At 41.2% G+C, this 25,851-nt stretch overlaps 2 long non-coding RNA genes across 4 annotated transcripts in view; one reads left to right on the top strand and one right to left on the bottom strand.

Annotated features, from left to right (window-relative positions):
- Nucleotides 1-9,880, bottom strand: part of LOC123603205 — a 71,885-nt gene extending 62,005 nt beyond the window's left edge. Inside the window, exon 1 of the long non-coding RNA XR_006714786.1 lies at nucleotides 9,660-9,880. This is a non-coding gene — a long non-coding RNA (uncharacterized LOC123603205). The remainder of the gene's footprint in view (nucleotides 1-9,659) is intronic.
- LOC123603198 lies at nucleotides 8,129-20,087 on the top strand. Of its 3 annotated transcripts, XR_006714783.1 has the most exons (5): nucleotides 8,129-8,269; nucleotides 8,772-8,823; nucleotides 10,867-10,972; nucleotides 12,271-12,404; nucleotides 19,990-20,087. It is a non-coding gene; the product is annotated as an uncharacterized LOC123603198 (long non-coding RNA). The 3 variants fall into 3 exon arrangements; XR_006714780.1 differs by lacking the exon at nucleotides 8,129-8,269 and having other exon boundaries at nucleotides 8,647-8,823; XR_006714779.1 differs by lacking the exons at nucleotides 8,129-8,269; nucleotides 8,772-8,823 and adding an exon at nucleotides 9,990-10,122.
- Nucleotides 20,088-25,851: the final 5,764 nt, after the last annotated feature.

The following is a 25,851-nucleotide window of genomic DNA, read 5'->3' as shown; positions in this document are numbered from 1 at the left end:
GTCCTCCCAATCATGTGAGGTTGATTGGACGTGCCAAAAAGCTTGAGGATTCTGCCTAATGCATCATCCCGTGAGCCAGTGGCCAGGTCCCAGTACCAAGTGGGCAGCTTGGTGAGCATATCACTCCTACTGCCAATATGGTAAGTGTTTTGTGAAATGGTGCAAATTCACGCCTCCAGAATGATGCTGACATGCTGACTGTGGCTGACACTCATTCACACTGGGTGTGGGATAAGTGCATGGCTTTGGGATACTGAAGGCCCACTGCCAAATCATGGTCCATGTGTATGAGCCTATTGATTGGCACCTACCCGTGTGCATTCCAACCATCATACAGGTACTTCTTTAATATACAGCAGGATATTGTGGTTATTCTTTACCCTGTGTAGAGGGGGCTCCACCGGCACCCAGGATGTTTGTACCAACTGTGCTTGCAAGCTCACCACCCTGAGTGAGTAGTCCTTCTTGCAGGGCTACCCCTATCTCTTCAGAGGCCTTGAGGGCTTTCAGGACTGCTGCTAAAACACCATTGGTCCTTCTGATGAAAGTCTTCTCATGCTTCAGATCTAAGCAACTAAGAATTCCTAAACCATGGTGGTGACTGATATTCTGTTCACTCTGTGGATGAATACCTCCCTTATCCTTCTCACTGGTGGCAACAAGTAGAAGGGAGCAGTGTGGCCAAAGATGAAAAAGATTACATTTTAGGAAAGCTGTGATCATGTGTGACCTAGAGTGACATAGAAGATATATTCTTCTTCATTGTATGCAATAAAATTTGAAATGATGAATTTAACATGACCAGGAAATAAATTATTGGTCTCATTTCCCTGCATAATCTGGGTGCATATGCATTTGTGGTCATTATCTGTGAAGGTCAGTAACAGCCTTTGAGAGGATCATTGAAAGTCAGTGATCATGGGCCCTATTAAGGATGATACACTGTCATGAGTAATGATGGAACCAGCAGTAAATGAATGGTATTAGGGAATTACAGAGGCAAGGAAGTCTATGCTTCAATACAAAATACAAACACAAGTTCTGAAGAGCACAGCATTGTCTATAATAACACTGTTGCCACCTTTATTCTCACAGTGGGAGATATGAAATTAAGATGGTGCATGTGACAGTAAAGGTCACAACAAGTGGTTCTTCTACCCAAACAGGAAAAAATGGTATCTGAACACCACAAGGAATATTTATGTCCACTGGCTGGACAATAAACTCACATGTAAGTGGGGCACCTGGGTGGCTCAGTTGATGAAGTGTCCAACTATTAATTTTGGCTCAGGTCATGATGCCACCATTTGTGACTTCGAGCCCCATGTTGAGCTCAGTGCTGACGGTGAGAAGCCTGTTTGGGATTCTCTCTCTCTCTCTGCCCCTCCCCCGTGCTCTCTCTTTCAAAATAAATAAACTTAAAAAAATAAATATGTAAGTACCTTTTTTCTTCTCATTAAATATTCATCAATAAGCCAATAAACCCTACCAGTTTCAATATATGTTACAATAATGTCTTTAAATCAAATTGTTTCTATGAAAAGCCCCATACAAATATGTGGCCAGGGATCTCCACACCCAGGGGCAGCCCCAGCGATATGTATCAGTGACCAAGGACCTAGGATCCACTGTGTGCTAAGCACTCCAAGCCTGGGACATGTATTAACACTAATCTCTAATCCTCACATCCTCTCTGTTGGGTAAGTTTTTTTTTTTTTCTAATTAACATCTTAAAAAGAGAAACAATTGAAGCTAAGCAACTTGTCCAAGGCTATGAATACAATAGGAGTCAAGCGTGGATTTATTTCTACCCTGTTCAGCTCCCAAGACCAAGCTCTCTCTTATTAAATCATGAATATGAGCAATGGCAATGTATAACTCTACAAAACAGATGTTTGGGAAGACATACATACGTATACATAATTTTGCTACTAGCAAAAATATCTTTTGGAATCACCTCATTTGAAACGCCTTGAAAGAGTGTTTAAACCATGAAAACCACAACAATGGATAACAACCATTATCTTTACACAGGGGCAGAGACAGTCATCATTGGCCCCAAACCTCTCTTGTATTCCCTGCTTCACTTGCCTGGCCCCACAGAGGAGGAAAAGTAGAGGATTATGGGAACACGTGAGAGGTCAGATGAATGTGGGTCTAGTACCCAGAGTACATTAAGGAGAGTAGCAGATTGAGGTTCATTTCTGCGCTCTCTGCTGGCAATGAGTACAGTCAATTGATAACACAGATATAATTGGGCGAAGGCTATAAAAGAAAATTGCTGGACATCATATTGCTGCACACCAAGGTCTACTTATATGGTACATTTAACTTTTCAAAGCACTTTAATATGAATTATATAATGTCAGCCTCTTCAGGCTGTGTGGGGACGGTTAGAAATGCAACTTGTCAACTCTGTACTTGAAATGTGTTTGTAGTCTGAAAATATGTACTCACAGAATGCTAGTGCTGCTTAAGACCGGTGTAACCTAGGATCAGCTAAGTTTTTATATTCTGACATCAGAAAAGTTGTGTAAACTTGAAATGGAGGTAACGATGAATGATGTAATATTAAAGTTACATGTTTTTGCCCTCATGAGCTAGTTGGGCTTAGACAATTGTAACTATTAATTTTGACCTTAGACTAATATCCTATCGTCTAAAACATTATACGATTTATGTTAAAATGGGATAGTTCTCTGTATATAGCTACATGTGGACAGGAAGCATTGTCAACGTAATCATTCAATGAGGTAAAAGGCCGTTAAAATTCACTGATTTTTCAAGAAATTTCAGTACTTTCTCTTGTCATGATCTTGGGTCAGAACTGGATTAAATGATGGGTCAACCTAGTAGTTGTCACAGTGGCTTCCTATAAGAGATGCTTAAACATCATGGAAATTGATGAAAACCTAAAATAAAAACACAGATCCAGTCCACCCATTCAGGTTGTTACTCACAGTCTTTAGATAATCAGAAAAAAAAAAAAATACAATTTTGTCTCTCTCTTCTCTGCATATAAAAAAATGTCTTATTTTGAACTGAAAAGCATTACAGTATTAAATATGTAAGCCCAGGCCTGGGTGGTTCAGTTGGTTAAGAGTCTGACTTTGGCTCAGGTCATGACCTCACGGTTTGTGGGTTCAAGCCCCACGTTGGGCTCTGTTCTGACCCTGGAGCCTGCTTCGGTTTCTGTGTCTCCCTCTCTCTCTGCCCCTCCTCTGCTTGTGCTCTGTTTCTCTTTGTCTCTCAAAAATAAATAAAAATGTTAAATTTTTTTTAAATGTGTAAGCCAAAATGCCTCCTAAGGGAGATGGGGCCTAGGTGCTGGGGAATCTTTCACTTTCTGAGCATAATCAATATGTCTCCCCTCATCAAAATGGCTTTAGACAGACAGAATTTATATGAAGTAGTGGGTTAAGTCATATGGTTTGCAGTAAGAAACTGGGATAGAGCTAAATTACTATATATAATAAATCAAGAGAGAATAGTGGTGGTTTTAGTGGTATTGAGTGGAGAGGGCTGTGGTAACACAGAATGGAGGCAGAGCAGAGAGAAGGGAAAGGGGACGCCCGATGTATGGGAGGTCAAGAAGGGAAACTTGGGAGAGGAATATATAATGAAAAATTTTGAAGTGAATATTATACACTGAGAAATACAATCCCTTTCCATGTGACCTGTGTTAAGTTTAATAAAATCACCATTATTTATTAATGTTCCTTTGCAAAGAGAGTTTTATTTGGGGAGAGCCCAAAGGAAAGGGCCAAGTTACAAACTTAAAGAAAGAAGTATATAACTTTCTTATCATTAGAGAATTATTTTCATAAAAAAAGTAAGCTGATAGAATCAGGAGAAAGAGACAAACCGTTGTGGTTAGAGAGTTCTAGTACATGCTTCTCGCAAGCAGATAGGTACAGGAAACAAACCATCACAAATATCAAAATTAAATAATGTAATTAATAAGCTCAAACTAGGGGTGCCTGGGTGACTCAATCCAGGTTAAAGCATCCAACTCTTGGTTTTAACTCAGGTCATGATCTCAATTTTCACGGGTTTGAGCCTCGCATTGAGCTCTGCACTGATGTGCAGAGCCTCCTTGGGATTCTCTTTCTCTTCTCTCTCTGTCCCTCCCCCACTCTCTCTCTCTCTCTCTCCCTCTCAAAATAAGTAAATATTAAAAAATAAGCTCAAACTAATAGCTATAAACGTTAGATACTGTGCAGAGAATACATACGTTAAGCAATCACTAAATATATTGACATAGTTCAATTACCCTAATGTTTGGATAACTGACTCTGTAGTATACCCAAAACCTGGCACTTCAACTTAATTTAGCATAGGCCACCTTTGAGTCCACATTTTGGATAGCTAACCAAGAAAACTGCTAAAGTCATTTCTAGCCCTTTAGCTTTGAATACAGAATCTCTGATGAGTGAGCCCTATCATTACATTTATCCTGATATAATTTTAAAAAATATAATGTTCATTTTATTTTTGAGAGAGAGAGAGAGAGAGAGCATGCAAGGGAGGGGCAGAGAGAAGGGGAGACACAGACTCCAAAGCATGCTCCAGGCTGTGAGCTGTCAGCACAGAGTCTGACATGGGGCTTGAACCCACAAATCACGAGATCATGACCTGAGCCGAAGTCAGACACTTAAATGACTGAGCCACCCTGGCATCCCTATGCTGATGTAAATTTATATTGCTTCCATCTCGATCCTATACTTTAAAAATCTTTTCCTACATATATTTCCCAGCGTTCTGGAAAAGTCATTATACTGTGTATAGCAGATCTCCTCATGGATCATACTTTGTGTTTCATCCTTTGAGACCTTCTGAGTCCTGAGTTTAGTTATAGGTCTGTAAGCAAATAGAGATAGTGAGAGTAGTTCCTGAGGAATATCAGTTGTACCTTGCCAGATAACTACCTCCAGAGAAGCAGGTACAGGTTCTTCAGCCAAGAGAAGACTAACCTCATTAGGCAGAGGTTCAAAGTCTTCTTCTATAGACAAAGAAGGCTTGGCAGAATTTTGAGGTTCCAAGTATGAAGCTTCACTGGAATATGCCTATATGATCCCTTTTCAATTATTCAGGTGCTACTCCAACTATATCAATGATCTAACTTTAAAAATAGAGATCCTCTAGAATTCAGAACTCAATCTGCATTTGTAATTCAGGCATCCCCAGGATAAGGCACTGGGTTTGATTTTAAGAAATATCTTCCTTCTGGCTGTAACAGTTAAGAGTTTCCTTTAGGACAGTTATTGAAGCTTTCAGTCCCTTAGGCAGACCTTAAACTTGGAATTTAAAGCCCTGAGCTCATTATTTTCCCTTCCCTCATTTCTGCAGCCTAACAGCCAACCAACCCCATTATACTCCTTATTTTCACTAGAATGTTCTATGGCAGCCATTACTAGGCCTCCCGGAGCAATTGGCTTCTATAGGCACATGTTTACAGTTATCTGTAGGTGATAATTTAAGTAATCATTGTGAAATTGTGTGCCATGCATGGCCAAGATACTTTTTCCCCTGGAAATGAGGTCATTAAGGCCTATAAGTCTAATCTGACCAGAGGATCCAGTCCAGAAAACTCAAAACCATTTCAGAGAACTAATCCTAAAGATTCTATTCCTCTGGAATCACTCTCGACACCAAATTCCATACCAATCAGCCTTCTATACCATAATCAATTAGGATTTGCAGCTTATATGTATGAAGTAGATGTAACTATGGCCATAGATACAGATGCAGCTATATAGAGATAGAGGTACATAAATACAGATCTAGATTGGGTACAAGATTTGCTATACAGATGTGACCTTTAGACAACCATGGGAGTTTGTGAGTCAGTGTCTGTAAGGCTACTGTCTTTGCATTTAATGCTGGAGCCAGTCTGCAGGACAGGCAGTCAGGAAGGAAAGATGATGTAATGTAGGGAAGAGAGCAAAGACAAGCTGTGACCTCAAATAAGAGCTGGAACCTAAAAGGATAGACTGAAGCACACCTGTGAACTGGATAGTATGGATGTAGAACAAGAGAGGCTATTGCCACTGTCCATCATTACAGAATCTGACACACACCTGGCTCAAGAATCAGGGTGACTAAAGGAGGATCAGGGGAAGGAGGGGCTCAGGGCAGCCCTTTTACTATCTCATTGTTCTGTCAGTTTCTGACGGGGGAGTATTGAACTCAGCTACAAATGTGGAGATGTCTATTTCTCCTTTAAATTCTATCATTTTTGCTCCGTGTACTTTGAAGATTTATTAGGAGGAGCATACTTATTTGACTGTGATATTTTTTTTTTTGAAAATTGACTACTCTGTCATTACAAAATGTCCCTCTTTGTCCTCAGTGATATTCCTTTCTCTGACCTCTATTTTGTCTGATATTATATGCCTATTCTAGCTATCTGTGTGGTTACTGTTCACATGACACAGCTTTGTCAATTCGTTTACTTTCAACCTATATGTATGCTGTTTTTTATTTAAAGTGTGTTTTATCAGATATCATCCAGTTTAGCTTTAAATCGCTAAACTAAAAACTAAACACCCTCTGTAAGGCTTACTGCAAAATCCCCTTTTGTTGGTTTTCTACAGTCAAATTCTTACTCTTGAAGTGCCACTGTATTAATGTATGTTTTCAGAAGGCCAGCTTAAAATAGAAATATATTTCTTGAGCTGAAGGTCACGTCAACAAATTTGTTATCAATCATCACCATATGAGTAGAAGGAATATTCCAGAGGGATTGCAACCCAGTGTAGGTAAACTCTGAAGCCTAGACAGGATTTAAAACGGAAATGCAGGCGCACCTGGCTGGCTCAGTCAGTTAAGCGTCCGACTTCAACTCAGGTCATGATCTCATGGTTCGTGAGTTTGAGCCCTGCGTCGGGTTCTGTGGTGACAGCTCAGAACCTGGAGCCTGCTTTGGATTCTGTGTCTCCTTCTCTCTCTGTCCCTCCCCCTCTCACTCTCTCTCTCTCTCTCTCAATCTCTCTCTCTCGAAAATAAACAAACATTTAAAAAAATGGAAATGGAATATGTAGGATGGCGTAAGTGACCATACATAATATAAAATAGATATACAAGTTGGGGGGGGGGTGGTAGACAAGAGAAAAGAAAGGAAGTAGATGTCTAAAAAGCATCAAGGGCAATGAAAAGAATTTCATGGTAGGTTTTAGAAGGAGAGAAGTAACTATTTAAAAAAAAAGGCTTAGTAAATTTCTCAGTTTTTCTTAGGGCCAGAACTATATACTATCCTCAGTTAATCTCATTTCGGCTGGTCTATTTAGGATGTGGAAACCCTCAGAAAGGCCATCAGAAATAGGAGGACAGAGGTTTAATATGTCCTGAGTTAACTCACTTCTCCCAAACTGTTCTTTTGTAACTTAACATTTTAACCTGTTAAATTCTGTATCATCTCCAAATTCTCACTATCAAGAGAGATGTCTCACTGCTTAGACCAACTATGGGCTTACACTATATATGTGGTTCAGTTTTTTCTTCTGTGGAAACCATCCCATTTTTTCTGATGGCACATTACTTTCATAATTCTCTTTTTGCTTGGGGCACAAAATGACTTTTTCCATCATAGTTAGCTACATACCCAAAGTCTTGCTTATATCACAGTACTTAGGCTACATTTCTTTTCGGGCTTAGAGTGGCTGCATAATTCTCAATATCCTATCTGGCTTCAAATTTTTTAACCTAGTTAAAAGCTCTCCCAGCAAATAGAAAATGATCCCCACCTGCAATAGCCGAGGAGCACAAAAGCATAGTGTCACTTTGGATTCCAGATAGGCTAGGGACATATATCCTTACCAACAGTCATTGCACATGGTAACATGTGAAAATGCTGAGTCATAAAATACAATGGTATGCCACCACATCCTTATAAACTTTCACATTTGCCATAATTATGCTGCAGACGGGGTGGGGGGCAATGGAAAATGGTAGAATAAAGCTGTCTTTCTTGGGCAGAACACTTCACTGCTTACAAAGAATTCCTGCAGAATGTTCACTCATGTGATCATTCCAGTGTTGTGAAGAAGGCCTGAAATGATTCATTATTTTTTAATGGATGAAGAAGTTCCAGCTGAGTGGGAGACTTTCCCAAGGTCACACCGGTAGTAACTAATTGAGGCTGAATTCTAGCCTCCCGACTTCTGACCTATTGTCTCTGCTGGTTGATTTTTGGCAGGGAAAGATAAAATGGACAGAACTGTCTGGTTCTGTGAGGCTGAGAACTCAAGAAACCGACAGAGATCACTCTGTAAGTAAAGCAAAGCCAGAATTTCACTTTTGCTTGAGTTATTAATTTTTTATAGCATAGATCCATTTTCAGTTATTTTCTTAAGCCAAGTAAATGTCAAAAGAAAATCAACATTCACCTGTTCAACACCTACGGCAGCTGCCAACCTCCATGGCATATAGTACAAATAGTTTGGTCTGACTCGCTTTTATGGACCGATTGCCTCCTTCCATTTACCTCTGCCTGCTAAATTTTTTAAAAAAATATTTATTTATTTTGAGACAGAGAGAGAGAGTGTGTGTGTGTGTGTGTGCATGCATGCATGTGCAAGTGAGCAGGGCAGGGGCAGAGAGGGAGAGGGAGAATCCCAAGCAGACTGCTTGCTGTCAGCACAGAGCCCAATGTGGGGCTCCGTCCCACAAACCAAGAGCTCATGACCTGAGCCAAATTCAAGAGTTGGACGCTTAACCCGCTGAGCCACCCAAGCATCCCCTGCCTGCTAAAATTTTACCGGTTCTTTCAGATGTATTTCAGAGATCACTTCTTCCATGAAACCACTGATCATCGTCAACCAGGTATGACCTTTCTTCTTTTGAACTGTTATTTTAGTTTACTTGTGTTTATTTGTTCTTTTGTAATACTTTCTTTGAGCTGTTCAATTAAACAAGGAGGCCATTAGAAAGAAGGGGTTCTCATGCCATGGTGGCCTACGTAAGCAAACCAAAATCTAAGTCTGAAAATGCTTTAAGGCTGCAAAATCAAAATGTTAATGATAACCAAACCAAAAAGCCAACTAGACTTTAAGCTACAGGCAATCGATCATTTCCTTTCTTTGTTTCTGTGCTTTCTCTGCAGGAATATTTCCCCTGGTGCCTGTTCACAGAGTGCCCCTAAGCACTTCTGGTTTGGCAGTGTAAGATTCAAATTGATACTTTCCCAAAAACACTCTTAAAAATTTTAATATGCCCCACTTTATCTTGAAGAGGTCTAGCACCACAAGAGGAAACCAAAAGAGATCACAGACACCCCCAGGAGTAAAGAGCAAGCAGACACAGGTACCTGTTGAGCCCCTTAAGCTTGCTGCTTTCTCCTTGCCTTGGAAGGTCCTGGGTATGTCCCTCTTAGATCCTAGTTCCACGGCATTTGTGTTAAGAGCTTTCAGACTTCATTTGAGCATTTCTTTTTCTGAACTAAGTCTGAAACCCGCCATATTTGGACTGGGTTCTGAGCTGGACTGGGTCCAGTATAAAGCCTTGGGTAAATAGACTTCTGTTTTAATGCTTAACAGCTAGGTTAATCTTACCAACGCTAAAGTGGAATTACAGTGGCCACAGTGGAGAAATTTTAACCTGATAAATGTATCCATTTTTGAGATACTCTTGAGAAAAAGGAGTCTTGCCCAAGTACTCACCATAAAGGGTGAAGGAGAAATAATCTTTCTTCCTCTACAGTTTCTGGTGACCAAGATGAGATCCACTGGGACACCCCACTCACTCCAGAGCCTGCAGATAGGATCTGGCGAAAACTGATAGAAATCAGCAAAAAGTAAGAATCCTTACTGAAGTCGGCTCTCCCAGATTTCCCTCTATGGTACATAGTGGAGAAAGAAAGATAAAATCTTTCCTTTCCAAATTCAAATTGTCAGGAAAAACATTTGTAAGAATTAGACCTTTGAACTGTGACTCATGGATTTGCTTCTGGGTACCAATTGGTTATTGATCCTTTCCCAGAAACAGTTAGTGCCTTTTTATTTGTCTAGTGGTGTGTGCTGAGAGCCTAGCTTGCCTTTCTGCCTGCCTGGACATGTAGGTTCTTATATGCACAGGCAGGTGAACCTTCAGGTTGGGGGCTCTAAAATATGGCTGAACAGAAGTGTGAGTTGCCCGCCATTTGCTGCTAGGGCCCTACTAACTGTTGTTAGATCTCAGGGGAATTGTCTAAGTCTCTGTTTCTTCTGGCTATTTTTTGGAATGGCTCTTGATCTTGAGAGGGCAGTATCTTCTGCACCCTCTGTGGGGACACCATGGGATTTTCCATTGCCTCCAGGAATAATTATTGTTTGTCCAGGCTGAAAATGGACAACATATTCAAAAGAATTTTTTTTTAAGTCGCTCTGTGGTCAGAAGTTGGCCACCTTGGAGGCTGCTATTTAGAGCCTGATAGGAACTTTTTTTCAGGCCTTCTCCCCTAAGTGAAAATGAAACTATATACCCAGAGGGAAAGAAAAATTCTCTGAAGCTGTTTATGGAAGGATTTACTAAAACATTCTCAAGACACACAGCTCAAAATCTAAGACATAAGAATCTTTGATTTCTATCATAGTTGAAGGTCTTCTACCTAATATAAAGAAGAAAATTGATGATATGGTTGGATGTGTTCATAAACTTACCACACTATAGAATGCTATTGCAACAGGCTCAAAAGCTGCTTACTGCTAAATACTTTCACTAGAAATGAATGTTTCTAAGAATTCTAATCAATATATGCAATTCGAACTACTACGAGAGCTAAGGCCAAAAGAAAACACCTGTACATGAAAAATATGTTTGAAAAAAGTTGAATGTGTATTCAGAAAAGGAAAAGTATGAAGGAAATGTTTTATTTTTGTTGTTGTTAAGGTGTAAAAGAGAGTAACTGTGACTTAAAGTAAAATGACTGGTCGTTCCAGAGTGAGAAGGAGGAAAAGCAAGAATGGATAAGAGTGTTGCAGAAAAGGAATCTTGGGTAAGGAATGTTATGTGTGGTCAAGCTGGTTAAGATATTTTAATTTTAAAAGAATGTGTCTTAATATCAAAACTACACTGGTGCAAAATTAGAATCTGTTGTCTTTTTTTTTTTTCTGTGTTAGAAGGACAAAATGCACCTGAGTGGCCCAGTTGGTTAAGTGTCTGACTCCTGATTTCAGCTCCGGTCATGATTTCATGGTTCATAGGATAGAGCCTCACATTGGGCTCTGTGCTGCCAGTACAAAGCCTGCTTGGGTTTCTATCTCCTCTCTCCCTCTGCCTCTCGTCCTCCTCTATCTCTCTCCCTCTCTCTCTCTAATAAATAAATAAATTTTTTAAAAGAACAAAATGCTCTTGGACTACTGATCTGATCTTGATAAGAGATTGTGGAAGGTTGTGTGTGTGTGTGTGTGTGTGTGTGCATGTGTTTTAACCATTTAAATAACCTCCCTAGAAAACCAAGATCTTGTGTCTTAAAATTATTTCTTGTGCCTCACGTTATCTTTATCAGGTTTCTCATTACTTAAGAAAATCTACTCTTCTCAATATTAAGAGCTAAGTTTTGTCCAAAACTATGTAACCTTCTGTATTTGCCTTTAAAATCTTCTATTGCCACTTTGGTTAAATAGTTATTATTACATAACTTTGTGTGATCCTATTTAGTCAGATATTTAAAACTTTTGATGTTTTAACAACTTCCCAAAATCAAATTCTAAATGGAGTCTATTTGACTTCAAAGTAACTTGGAGATTTCCCAGAAGGTCCCTGAAAAAAAAAAAAATCTCAAAGAATTTGTCTCCATCTTGTAAAGGAGAAATATTAAACTATTCTGGTTTACTTGGTATGTTAAATGCCATGGGAAGCATTACCAAGCAAGAAGTGATAATAAACCTTATTAGGGCACATGTGTATGGTTATATATTACTGATATAGGTATTCCAGAAATTGTGTGAAGTTTCTAAAAATTTGTTAGTACTCTCGCTGTCCAATTATTATTCTAAATTATTGTATGCCATGGAAATAACTGCATTTCCTTATCAAATGAACTCTCAGCTTTAAACGTGGCATGCATAAAGAGAGAGAGAGAGAACCAGGAAGGGGCAGAGAGAAAGGGACAGAGAGAATCTCAAGCGCCTCTCACGAACCGCGAGATCATGACCTGAGCTGAAACCAAGAATCAGACACTTAACCGACTAAGTCACTCAGATGTCCCTAACCATGGCCATTTTTTAAAAAGTCCTTTTGTCATTTACAGCTATTTACTCTGAAACTTCTGCAAAAATGCTTCATCTTCAGGAAATTCATGGAAAAGTCTCTGCGAACAACTCTGGAATACAGATTTCTGATAACTTGATGATCATGGAACTGAATGGGAGAAGAATTTCCAGAACTAATGGAAAAACCACATTCAAGAAAATGAGAATAAAAAGGTATTGAATGAAATGATGAGGATAATTACGATTACTTTTACAACTTTTTCTGTGAAGCATTCCTTATTGTTTTGATTTTCTAGATTTAAGGGAAGTTTCTTCTCTTTTTTCTTAATTACCTATGACTTAATGTTGTAAATATACCTTTGTCAAAAGAATGGAAACATTTACTTTTTCTCCCTATATAATCCCCCCATAATTCAGAAACTTATTGAGCATTCTTAATTTCATAGCAATATAATTATTTGCACAAGTTCAATAGGAATCAGATCTCCTTATAATAGGACACAACTAGAAACATGGCTTTGACTAGACTATCATTTTTGAGAATAAGCATAAAATCAGATATAACCAGATAGACTGAAGGAACTAATGTTGACTTTATGGAGACAATAAAATGCCCTTGGAAAAACTGGCCTGATATCCTGCTGACAGGATACCTTGAAGCTTTACCAGGTGAGTAAGGATGGTTACTTCCTGGCAGTCCTGGGAACCTCAGGATATTGTGGAGACCTCAAAAAAAGAGGATTTAACATGGCCAACAGACACATGAAAAGATGCTCAACGTCACTCATCAGGGAAATATAAATCAAAACCACACTCAGATATCACCTCACGCCAGTCAGAGTGGCCAAAATGAACAAATCAGGAGACTATAGATGCTGGCGAGGATGTGGAGAAACGGGAACCCTCTTGCACTGTTGGTGGGAGTGCAAACTGGTGCAGCCACTCTGGAAAACACTGTGGAGGTTCCTCAAAAAATTATAAATAGACCTACTCTATGACCCAGCAATAGCACTGCTAAGAATTTGCCCAAGAGATACAGGAGTACTGATGCATAGGGGCACTTGTACCCCAATGTTGATGGCAGCACTTTCAACAATAGCCAAATTATGGAAAGAGCCTAAATGTCCATCAACTGATGAATGGATAAAGAAATTGTGGTTTATATACACAATGGAATACTACGTGGCAATGAGAAAGAATAAAATATGACCTTTTGTAGCAATGTGGATGGAACTGGAGAGTGTGATGCTAAGTGAAATAAGTCATACAGAGAAAGACAGATACCATATGTTTTCACTTTTATGTGGATCCTGAGAAACTTAACAGAAGACCATGGGGGAGGGGAAGAGGAAAAAAGTTACAGAGAGGGAAGGAGGCAAACCATAAGAAACTCTTAAAAACTGAGAATGAACTGAGGGTTGATGGGGGATGGGAGGGAGGGGAAAATGGGTGATGGGCATTGAGGAGGGAACCTGTTGGGATGAACAGTGGGTGTTGTGTGGAAACCAATTTGACAATAAATTATATTTAATATAAAAAATAAAAAATAAAACTGAAAAACAAAACAACAACAACAACAACAAAAGAGGATTTAACCCCAAATGTATACAAGTATTCCAGGTGAAGTCAGATGGTGGTCCTTGAGTGGGCCTTTTAACCTAGAGAGGCTTTATAAGACTGAACTAAGATTATCTATTAATAGATTTTGCAAAGCAAATTTTATAAGAGCCTCAATGGTCAATCACTACTCTTTCTGTACTTATGTAAATAACCAGGCCAAGTTAATGAGATTAGACTTATTTTGCAAACAAAATTAGTCCTGCTCTCAATATCTTTGATAGAAATGAGGGCTATTATAGAGTAAAAAGCTATGTTTGAGGAGAAAACGATAACATAACTTTGTGAATATTAGATTTTAGTCTTCTTCATTGTCTTTGAAGTTTTGTTATACACCCCTAAACCAAACTGGATCCTGAACTCTTCTAATTTCCTCAAATATCAGGCTACAACTTTCTAAATGTTTTCAATTTTCTCCCACACTTCTGATTTGGAATCACTAAGAATAAAGCCCAGTCTTAAAAAAAATTTTTTTTAACATTTATTCATTTTTGAGAGACAGAGAGACAGAGCACAAGCTGGGGAGGGGCAGAGAGAGAGGGAGACACAGAATCTGAAGCGGGCTCCAGGCTCCGAGCTGTCAGCACGGAGCCCGACGCGGGGCTTGAACTCACAAACTGTGAGATCATGACCTGAGCCGAAATCAGATGCTCAACCGACTGAGCCACCCAGGTGCCCCTAAAGTCCAGTCTTGAACCTACGTGGAAGGGATCATGCCAGGTTCTCCACGGTACCCAGACAGCAGCCAAATTCAAGAGGCCTGAACTTTCAGTCCACATCTCTCAGTGAGAAAGGACTCCACCAGCCTCTTGGAACTATATGCCACCTAGAGATCTAAAAGTAAAATTGACCAGAGAGGGAATGATGTCAGCAAGATGGCAACACAGATTCTTCCTGACATGACTCCCCCTCCCAAGAAGAACAACTAACAACTGTGCAAGAACAAGACACCACTGAAAGAATCCTAGAACATGGAGGTAAGGCTGAAGCCCCTACCCCGCACCACAGAGACCAAGTCAAGTCTGCATTAGAAGTGTAAGAGAGGCAGCTACAGGCTGACTGCATTGCCCCTCCACTGCACCAGGACAGCACCACCTGGAGAGGTCTCCTTAGCCTCCACTTCCTCCAGTGGAAAAAGAGAACCTGGGGGGGACGTCAAGCCGCCCCACCCCCAGCATTGTGGATCACTTGGCAGGAGCCCTTACTCTGATCTCACACCATTATGGACTCAGGGAGGTCTGTGGGGCCCAGCCACTAGGAATGTGACGGTGATGAAGAAGGTGAGAGGGGCCTGCAACAACTGGCACAAGGACCTTGGCAAACTGAGTTCATGTCTGCAGTGGTTGAGTAGAAATCTTAACTAGTGGTTTTTGCTCATCTGCAGAACCAAGTGAGGGGTGCGTTCTGACCGGGGAACTCAGTGGGGGTACGTATCTGATTTAGTTCCTCAAATGAATTTTGTCAGCTCTACAGCCTGGTTTGCCTATGCCCAGGCAAAGAGCTAAATCAAAGACCCAGCCACTTGGAGAATATCTTCCAGGCCTATCTGACCAGAAGGGCTGGCAATGACTCCTGGAAGCAGTGTGACTTACCGGCAGTGGAGCAGAGAGGCAAGGGGGCAGAGCTGATGTGCCGAGAGCACAACTACCAGCACAGAGCATTCACGGGCTACACACAGGCAGGGCGGTTCAATGGTAGCCAAGACTGAGGGTAGCTCTCAGCCCGTCCCAGCTGCAGAGCCTATTGGGGAAAGGGAGGGTAGCTTGGAGTAGCTCCTCCGTGCACCCCTCCCCCCACCAACTCCCTCCCAGGCAAAGGAGCTGAGACATAGCCCCAACTGCTGTGCAGAGTCTTCGGGCTCCATGTGACCATAAAGCCTGGGGACACAACTTGTATTGGAAAAACAACTCCAGTGGCACTCAGGCTATGAGGCAGGTGTGCAGAGCTGACAGTTGGCAAAACAAAGCCAATGGTCCTGTTTGGTCAGAGAATTTGGGATGTGGGTTGGTGGGTCAGCACAAGTTAAGGGAGCAAAGAGCTTTAAGAGCTCTAAAGCTGCTTCTCGTGCTGCACCTGCGCAGGGGATCAAATGTGTAGCCCTGCTCCCTCATTGCTAAATACAGCCTTCAGCCTGTCTGACAGAGAACCTGACCAAAGCACACTGGAGCTACGTAGCCCATTCAACAGTCCTATGTACAGTGGCACCTGAACAGAGAGCACGGCCCATGGCCTCACTCATCAACATATGCAAATTAATGTGATACATCACATTCATCGAAAGAAAGAAATCATACAATCATCTCAATAGACACAGAAAAAGCATTTGACAGATTTCAACATCCATTCATGATAAAAACTCAACAAATTAGGCAGAAAAGAAACACATCTCAACATAATAAAGGCCATATATGACAAGCCCATAGCTAAAATTGTACTCAATGGTGAAGGGTTGAAATATTTTCCTCTAAGATCAGGAACAAGACAAGGGCACCCACTCTCACCACTTCCATTCAACAGAATGGAAAGGCAGAAGTAAAATTGTTGATATGTGCAGATGGCATGATTTCATAGATGGAAAGTCCTAAAGATTTAACGAAAAAACTGTTAGATCTAATCAATGGATTCAGTAAAGCTGCAGGAAAGGTATCTCGCGATACACAGACAGGAAGTCTGAGACACCTAAGTGGAAAGGTATCTCACGATCACAGACTGGAAGAATGAATATTGTTAAGATAAAGCCATCTATAGATTCATTGCAATCCCTATCAAATTCCAATGATATTTTAACGGAAATAGAAAACTCAATCGTGGAACCATGAAAGACCTCAAATAGGCAAATAAATCCTGAGAAAGGAGAACAAAGCATCCCACTTCTTTTTTTTAAAAAAATTTTTTTTTTTCAACGTTTATTTATTTTCGGGACAGAGAGAGACAGAGCATGAACGGGGGAGGGGCAGAGAGAGAGGGAAACACAGAATCGGAAACAGGCTCCAGGCTCTGAGCCATCAGCCCAGAGCCTGACGCGGGGCTCGAACTCACGGACCGCGAGATCGTGACCTGGCTGAAGTCGGACGCTTAACCGACTGCGCCACCCAGGCGCCCCAAAAGCATCCCACTTCTTGATTTCAAGCTATCCTATATAGCTATAGTTATCAAAACAGTATGGTACTGGCACAAAAACAGGCAAATGGAATTGAGAGCCCAGAAATAAACCCATGAATATATGGTCAACTAATATCTGACGGGGAGCCAAGAATACTCAATGAAGAAAAGAGAGCCTTTTCAATAAATGATGCTAAAGCAATTAGATATTAACATACTGAACTGATATCTTACACTCACAGAATTAACTCAAAATGGATTAAAGACTTAAATGCAAGACAAAACCATAGAACTCCTGAAAGAAAACAGGAATAAAGCTCATCGACATGGGTCTTGGTAATGATTTTTTTGGCTGTGACACTTAAAAAATACAGAATTACAATGAAAAATAAACACATGGAAGTACATCAAACTAAAAAGCTTCTGCAGGACAAAAGAAACCACCAACAAAGTGAAAAGACCACCTGCAGAATGGGAAAAAATATATGCAAAGCATATATCTGATAAAAGATTAATATCAGACATATATAAAGAGCTCATTCAACTCAACAGCAAAAAAACCAATAACCCAATTAAAAACAGATAGGGGCAACTGGGTGGCTCCTTCGGTTGAGCATCTGACTCTTGATTTTGGTTCAGGTCATGATCCCAAGGTTGTGGGGTTGAGCTGCTACCCGTCGGGCTCTGCGCTGAATGTGGAGCTTGTTTGAGATTCTCCCTCTGTCCCCCTGCCTCTCTCCCCTACTAGCGTGCTCTCTCTCTCTCTCTAAAAATTAAAATTAATTAATTAAAATGTATAAAAGACCTGAATAGCTATATCTCCACAGGAGATATACGAAAGGCCAACAGGTTCATGAGAAGATGCTCCAGATCACTAGTCATTTAGGGCAAAATGCAAATTAAAACCAGAATGAGATGTCATGCCATCTTCATTTCCAGTATGAAAACTTTTATTCCCTTTTCTTCTTCACTGCTTGCTTTGTCTCTCTGCTAAATGTCATCATACAAAAACTAAGAGACAATGAATGCCGGCGTGGATGTGGAGAAAAGGGAACCCTTACGCACTATTGGTGGGATTGTGAAATAAGCCCAACAGTGAAAGACAAATATGGTTTGATCTTGCTTCCATGTGGAACCTTAAAAAAAACTTACCCCCCAAAAAATTCAAACCTGTAGTTACAAGAGGTGAAGGGTCTGGGAGAACAAACTTCCAGTTATGTAAGGTAAATGAGGGCTAGTGATGTGCGGTGCCATGACGACTGTGGCTAGCACTGCCACGGGATAACCAGGAACCCTGGTGAGAAAGTAAATCCTATGACTTCTTATCACCAGGAGAACGTTTGCTTCTTTTTTTCTATTATTTCTGTACAAGAAAATGGATGTCAGCTGAACTTATTGTGGTCATCATTTTGCCATATATGGAAATCAAACCACCATGCTATATACCTTAAATCCACGTAGTGGTGCACATCAGTTATTTCTCAAAACAACCGGCAGAAAAAAATTGACTAGGTAAGCTCCTCCCCAGAAGGAGACATGGTCTTGAGGCAGACAGTTCACAGATCAAGATCTTCATCTCCAGTATGAAACCTTTATTCCTTTTGCCTTTTCGCTATTTGCTTTCTGTCCATGTTAAGGCATGTGACAACAGTGCCCCTGAACTCTAGCGACTACTGCTGAATCCACTGCTAAGGCCACAGCTGTGCCACAAAAGTCCCTAGGCTTTCTTGCTAAGGTGGTTTTTAGGTAATGGAATTACTAATTCCTGCTTGGTAATTGCTTTCAATTACTTATTGGCTGAACAAGGGGAGTCTATGCCATAGCAAATACCTCCTGCTGTACTTGGATCAACACTTCTGGGATTGTAGCAAATACAAGATATTAACAAAAGAAGCCCCTTGCGTAAAACAGGCTGATGCACGTTCAGGTACATTCTTTGATCTTCTTGACACAACAAACACCTATACTAGATACAACAGGATGCAATTTTAGAGCATAATTTTGGGTAAGAGAGTGAGAACAACAAAACTGTTTTAAAATACTGAATGAAATGGAAAGAGTTCCCCAAATATTAAATGGGTACACTAGTGAAAAGATTAATGAATCTATAGGCTGGACATCGTACTATTGTTTTTGGTGATAAAGAATTTATGGAAATCCTCTGGAATATTTGTTTTAGGAATTCATCTGCAGGTGGTAGAACCAGCCTATCTCAGGACATAAACACAACACAGAACTCTAAAATAATCCCAACTTTCACTTACTTTTTCCTTTCTTTTTTTTTAAAGTTCATTTATATTTATTGTGAGAGACAGAGAGCGAGGGTGAGGGGCAGAGAGAGGGAGAGACAGAATCCCAAGTAGTCTCTACGCTGTCAGTGCAGAGCCTGACGTGGGGCTCAAACTCACAAAGTGTGAGATCATGACCTGAGCTGAAATCAAGAGTCAGACACTTAACTAAGTCACCCAGGTACTCCTTCACTTACGTTTTAAAAGGCAGCTCATTTAAACCTACTTATAGAAACTATTTGATGTAGAACTTTCTGAGAATAAGCTTTCATATACCATTCAAGGATGGATGGATAGATAGATAGATAGATAGATAGATGATAGAGTCCAATAAAACTGATATTTTGGTGCATAGTTTTTTAAGGTTTTAATACATGCATAGATCTGTGTATTTACCAGCAGAATTAGGATATAGAGCAATTCCATCACCGCCAAAACTCCTTCAGGCTGCCCTTTTGTAGGCATGCATTCAAATCTCCCCATACCTTGGCCACAGTTGATCTTTTCTCTATGGCTATAGTTTTGACTCTTGTCAAATACATTTTACTCAGCGTTTCCCACAATGGTTCCTAACACTCTGGGGAGATTCCAGAAATGCCTTACAGCCTAGATGAAAGTGGTAACATTGATCATTTCCTTGTGGATAGGTTCTCAAAGGAAATGCAATGAAATAGATAAAGGGGGTTAAGATGATGTCATGATTCACTCTCCATGGGTACCCATGCATGTGGCAAGACAAAATGGGAAGGACTAATGAAATACTGACAATTGATCTCTTTCTCTTTCCCTAGCATATCTCCTGCCATCGTCCCAAATGATTTCTAGCTCAGACTGCACTGACAAACGTGAAGGAGACTTCCACGGAGGGCAAGGACCAGAATCTAAATCACATCATTCAGGGCGCCTGGGTGGCGCAGTCGGTTAAGCGTCCGACTTCAGCCAGGTCACGATCTCGCGGTCCGTGAGTTTGAGCCCCGCGTCGGGCTCTGGGCTGATGGCTCAGAGCCTGGAGCCTGTTTCTGATTCTGTGTCTCCCTCTCTCTCTGCCCCTCCCCCGTTCATGCTCTGTCTCTCTCTGTCCCAAAAATAAATAAACGTTGAAAAAAAAATAAATCACATCATTCAAAGAAGCTGCTCTTATCACAAAACAGGACAGACTCAAAAGGGGTATACCAGATCACACCAATTTCCTTCCTGCCTTGGAATGATAAAAAAAAAAAAAAAAAAAAATCAAGCTCTAGGAGGACACAGCTGACTAAGGAATGTTGCTTTAGATGGACAGAGGAATAGAGATTCTCACTTATGCCCAAGGGTGGGTGAAGAAGGGAAAGGAAGGTAATTTAAGTGGGTACCTTGAAAAATAGGGGGCTTCTGAGAGATGAAACAAATTTGCCATTCCTTGGATGTAGCTTAAGAACAGAAACCTCAGAGATGTACCCCCTTCAAGGAGTTCTGGGGAAAGAGTAAAAATAAAAAAACGGCACATGTGGACGACAGAAGAGTCATGTTTTACTCGCTGTTCCCTGTGGCATGGGAGTAGCATCGAAGGGGTCCATACTGTTCCCATGGCTCCAGGGGAAGCTGTGAAAATGAACTTGGAGAATGAGCTGATGACCATCCCGAGAGGCCACTTGACCAAAAGAAAGTCACAGAGTGAAGGAGATGCACATTACAGTGAGGCATGGGGACCTTTGGAAGACAGCCAAAGGCTGGCAATCCCAGAACACTGTATGGGTGACTATTGTGTCACCGTAGGAGCCAGTACCACATAGCACTGATGCCACCAACAAAGGAATGCCACTCCCCCTGCCATGGGTGTGCAGAAGATTATCTGGATGGACTTATCCTTCCCAGACTTGTATCCCCTCCAGAAAAGGGTGCAGGAAATTCAGAGTTGAAATACGAACCTGAATGAGACTGACTTAGTACTCCTGATCAATGGCTGATTGAATTTGCCCCGACACTATTTTCTGGAGGTAGATCAGTAGCTCCTTTTCTCCTCACTCAAGTCGTGGCTGTAGAATTGAAACCTGAGACATAAATTTGGGATCAGATGGATTCACTTTGTATCCCAGAAACCAGTGTTAAAGACAATATGTGGCAAGAGTGCTAACCTCTAACTCACACAAAAATCTTGCTGACACACAAGAAATCACTATTGTATTACCCGTCATGGCCCAGGCTTTCTCAGTATTTCTTCCTGCACAAAACATATTTCTAAGATTCCATTTAAAACGCAGTACCAATTTCAGTACAACCATTTTTTTTCAATGTTTACTTCTTTTTGAGACAGAGATATAGCAAGCAGGGGAGGGGCAGAGAGAGAGGGAGACACAGAATCCAAAGCAGGCTCCAGGCTCTGAGCTGTCAGCACAGAGCCCGACGTGGGGTTCAAACTCACGGACCGCGAAATCACGACCTGCCTGAGCTGTAGTCAGACTGAGCCACCCACACACCCCTCAGCACAATATTTTAAACTAAGTCATTATTAAATAAAGATCAGGTTTTCAATATGTTAAGGGTTATACTGCTCATGAGTTTAGTGTTACCAAGGACAGTATAAAGGCAGGGAGATAGACCCTGGACAAAGAGAGCACTTAGATCTCCATATCTGCCTTTTCATTCCAGAGGGAAATGCTACCAAGTAGACTGTGCATCCATGAGAGCCTGGAGTGAGTATTTTGACATTCGCAAAACAACCCCGGATCTTTATGGGCCCCTCATCCCTTAACCCCAGCTTTGAAAGAGTTTGCTAAGGAGCCCACACTCTTCAAGATCTTTTCTCAACCTGAAGAGAGAAAGAAATCAGTAGGGGAGCTTGTTAAACAAGAAGATTCGGATTGAGCTGTCCTGGAATTCTGCATTTCTTAACAAGCATGAGCCACAATTTGAGCAGAGACTGCATGGAGGACTTGGTTAATGAGTTCTGGGCGCGCAGCTTGAGCTGCTCCATCTGAAGACTTCTCAGTATGGGACCTCAATTACTGTCACCTTCCTGCACCGCAGCACGCTCGACAGTCTCGGCAGGGCCCTGCTCCCCATGCTAGGGCTTCATCAGCACAATTAATCACTCCAGTTCTCTGCAAGTTCTCCGCTCATTTGTCAGGATTTCCCTGTTTTGACACCAAAGAACGACATCTCTCAAATCGTTTAGGAAGTAGTTTCCCATCCTGGTGCACACCTGCCATCTGGTGGTGAGAATTTAACTCCAAGTTACAGGGAAATAAGAGCCATCCTTTAATTCTGCCTCCCCTGCCCCCTTTCTACTCCCTCTCCACCCCTCTCTTGCCATGGTTAACAATTCAAAGAGTGTTTGGTGAGTGTAAAATTTGAAAGGTGATGTTGCCACATTGTGCCTCGGTGCCTCACCTGGCAGGATTGGAGAATGGGCATTTGAGAGATTCATTCCAGGAATGCCTCTGAGGCTGAGGTGGAACTAAAAGCTTGCAGGAGGTTATAATCGCCTCCAAGTGGGTTTGATGCCAATGCCTATGGAACCAGGCTCCTCCCTAGACCCTAGAGGAGCTGGGGCTTCCTGGGGCTGACATGATCCAAGGAAACGCTGGAGAAATCAGGTCTTGTGCTCTGGAACACTGTGATAGAGGAAAGACATTCTACCAACACTACTTACTAAGAAAGGATAATTAGCCCATGAATATTCTTAATCAAGAGGTCTAGGGTTGGCTTCTATTTCATTTATTTTTTATTGATTGATTGATTAATTTTATTTGAGAGAGAGAGAGAGAGAGAGAGAGAGAAAGCATGAGTGTGAGGGGCAGAGAGGGAGAGAGAGAGAGAGAAAGAGAATTCCAGGCAGACTCTCGGCTGTCAGCACTTCTTATCTTACAGAGAAGCCACATGAACTTAAATGGGCAAACTGGCATGACCTTAGGGCATTCGCCTTTACTGGCACAGCGGGCGCAACTGTGTTTGCCCTTACTTACATCATGCATTTTCTGTATCACTCTTGGAGACTGGAGGTGAAAAAGAATACGCTGAGCTTGGAGGGGAGAAGAGAGAAACTGCTCCTGTTTCTGCCAAAATCTGGAATCTACCAAACTCTCATGCTGGTAATGAGAAGATGAAAATGAGGGTGGAAAGAACACCAGAATACGTTTAGATCATGGAGGCTCTCACTCCGGTTTTTATTCTGACAGGTCTTCCGACGGCTCTGCACCTCAGTCTCGTCTCTTATAAAATGCAGGTTTGATACGTCTCCCACAAGACTGTAGTTGAGGTGATATGAGACTGTGGAAGTGGAAGGGTTTTGAGACTATCAAATATAGAAAGAATGACCATGTCTGTTGTGTTGATACTGGCCCGAGACAGCTCAAATGAAGGCCAAACGGACAGGCTGAGGTGTGTGTGTGGCAGGTATGGGCTGCTGTCCATGGGTATCCACTGAGAATCTTTCTGAATAATTCAAAAATGGCTCTAAAGTTGTACATTTATGTGTTGATAATAAACAAAAGAAGAAGAAGAAGAGGAGGAAGAAGGGGAGGAGGACGAGGAGGAAGAGGTGACCACAAACCACAAAGCAGACTCTTAATGATAGAGAACAAACTGAGGGTTGATGGAGGGAGGTGGGTGGGGGATGGGCTAGATGGGGAATGGGCATTAAGAAGGGCACTTGTGATGAGCATTGGCGGTTGTATGTAAGTGATGAATCACTGGTTTCTACTTTTTTTTTTTTTTTTAATTTTTTTTTTCAACGTTTATTTATTTTTGGGACAGAGAGAGACAGAGCATGAACGGGGGAGGGGCAGAGAGAGAGGGAGACACAGAATCCAAAGCAGGCTCCAGGCTCTGAGCTGTCAGCACAGAGCCCGACGTGGGGCTCAAACAGCCCAGAGCCTGACGCCGGGCTCGAACTCACGGGCCGCGAGATCGTGACCTGGCTGAAGTCGGACGCTTAACCGACTGCGCACCCAGGCGCCCCTGGTTTCTACTTCTGAAACCAATATTACCTTATAGGTTAACTAACTTAGAATTCAAATGAAAACTTGAGAAAAAAAATAAAAAGAACACCATTAAAAAACTAAGTTTAGAATTCATGAAAAAGGCTTATGATCATTGTATTAAAAAAATAAAACAATGGCAGGAAATAACAGTGACATTATTCTCTTAACGAAGTGTTGATTCTAAATGGTTTAGCCTTTTAAAAAATAGATATTTAGAAAGTTTCATGAACTACTATTTCACTTATACTGACTGATAAAGTTTGGAATCTAGCACAGCAATCATTTTATTATTCAGGTAATTATCTAAACAACGTTTCACCAACCTGGACCACTTGGACATGAATTCAAATGTGAGGGAATTTATTTCATAACCTGGAAGAAAAAAAAAAAACTAACAAATTTAATTAGCCTAACACGAATGCTTACTTTCTTGTTTTTGTCAGGAACTTGAAAACAGTAAGCATAGTATGAATAAAACTGTGTGAGCCTCGAACCTCATTTCTTCCGGCCAGAGAAACCTCTTCAGGGAACTTTTTATACCAAAAACATGGATTTCCTTATTTAAAATATACTTTTAATTTCAAATTTTCCTTTTGAAAGAGAGCCTTTCGTCTTTGTTTTTTATATACACATGGAAGCACATAAAACCAACACACGCAGAATTTTCTACCTAGTAGTCTATCTGTTCAGTAAGCCTAAGGTGTGGAGAAATAGTAAGAGCCCTGTGAGATGCCATCTATTTGAGGCAGAGAGGAAGATGAGGCAAAGGACGGATTATGAGATGGAGCCTTGAATGAGAACAGCACACGAGGAAGCCCAGCACACTTCCTAAGAAGAGAGAGCCCAGTTTGCTCCGGAGTTTTTCCAGCAGTCTGCACAAAGACGGAAATGTGATCAGGTACATGAGTCATAGTTCATAAAATAACGGCAGAACAACCGCTCTGGCAAGGAGCTGTGTTCCGTTTCTGAAATTGCTCACTTCAGTTGAATATTCTCACCTCAAGTTGGGCAAGAGCCTGGACTAAGTGAGTTTTTGGAAGGAACCAGAAAAGTTATCTTCCCTCTACGAAGCACGGTCCGTTAGACTCTGTGACTAAGTAGAAATCCAGAGAGCTTGATATTTATCGGCCCTATCTGATGCCAGTTTTAAAATTATTTTTCATATCTGATAAAATTACCTCTTCAATAACATGAGGGGAGAATTTCAAACCTGGTACTAAAGGATAGGTAGAGGGAAGAGAGGAATTAAAACATATTTTAAAAAATATTTACAGAGAGCTAAAAAGGAAGCAATTCAGACCATGCCTTACCTGAAATACTGGTAAATAATTTAATATTCCTAAATTCTTAACCAATTTGAGGTTGGGAAGGAGGCAATCTCTAAGAATACCTCTACTTTTGACTTTAGCATAACTTGTGTGGTAGAGCCACGAGTTTATGCCGAGGATCCCTCCTCGGTCTTCAGGAATCAGTCTGACTCTAGGGCAGTCATGTCTCTTTTCTTGCAAGATGAGAGGAAATCAAAATTAGCGGTTTTGAGAGGGAAGGTAGGAGCTATTGGCCACCTGATCACACTCTTGCTAATCACAGCAGCATACTTGGGCTTTCACCTGCAAAACGCCTTTGGTAAAATACATTTTCATGGACTAATGGCAGACGGTATATTTCACCACCAGATGGCAGCAGTGCACT

The sequence above is a fragment of the Leopardus geoffroyi genome, chromosome A1, assembly GCF_018350155.1.
Source record: "Leopardus geoffroyi isolate Oge1 chromosome A1, O.geoffroyi_Oge1_pat1.0, whole genome shotgun sequence".
Classification (NCBI taxonomy): domain Eukaryota; kingdom Metazoa; phylum Chordata; class Mammalia; order Carnivora; family Felidae; genus Leopardus; species Leopardus geoffroyi.
The sequence above is the reverse complement of the archived record's forward strand: the minus strand, read 5'-3'. Positions and strand labels throughout refer to the sequence as shown.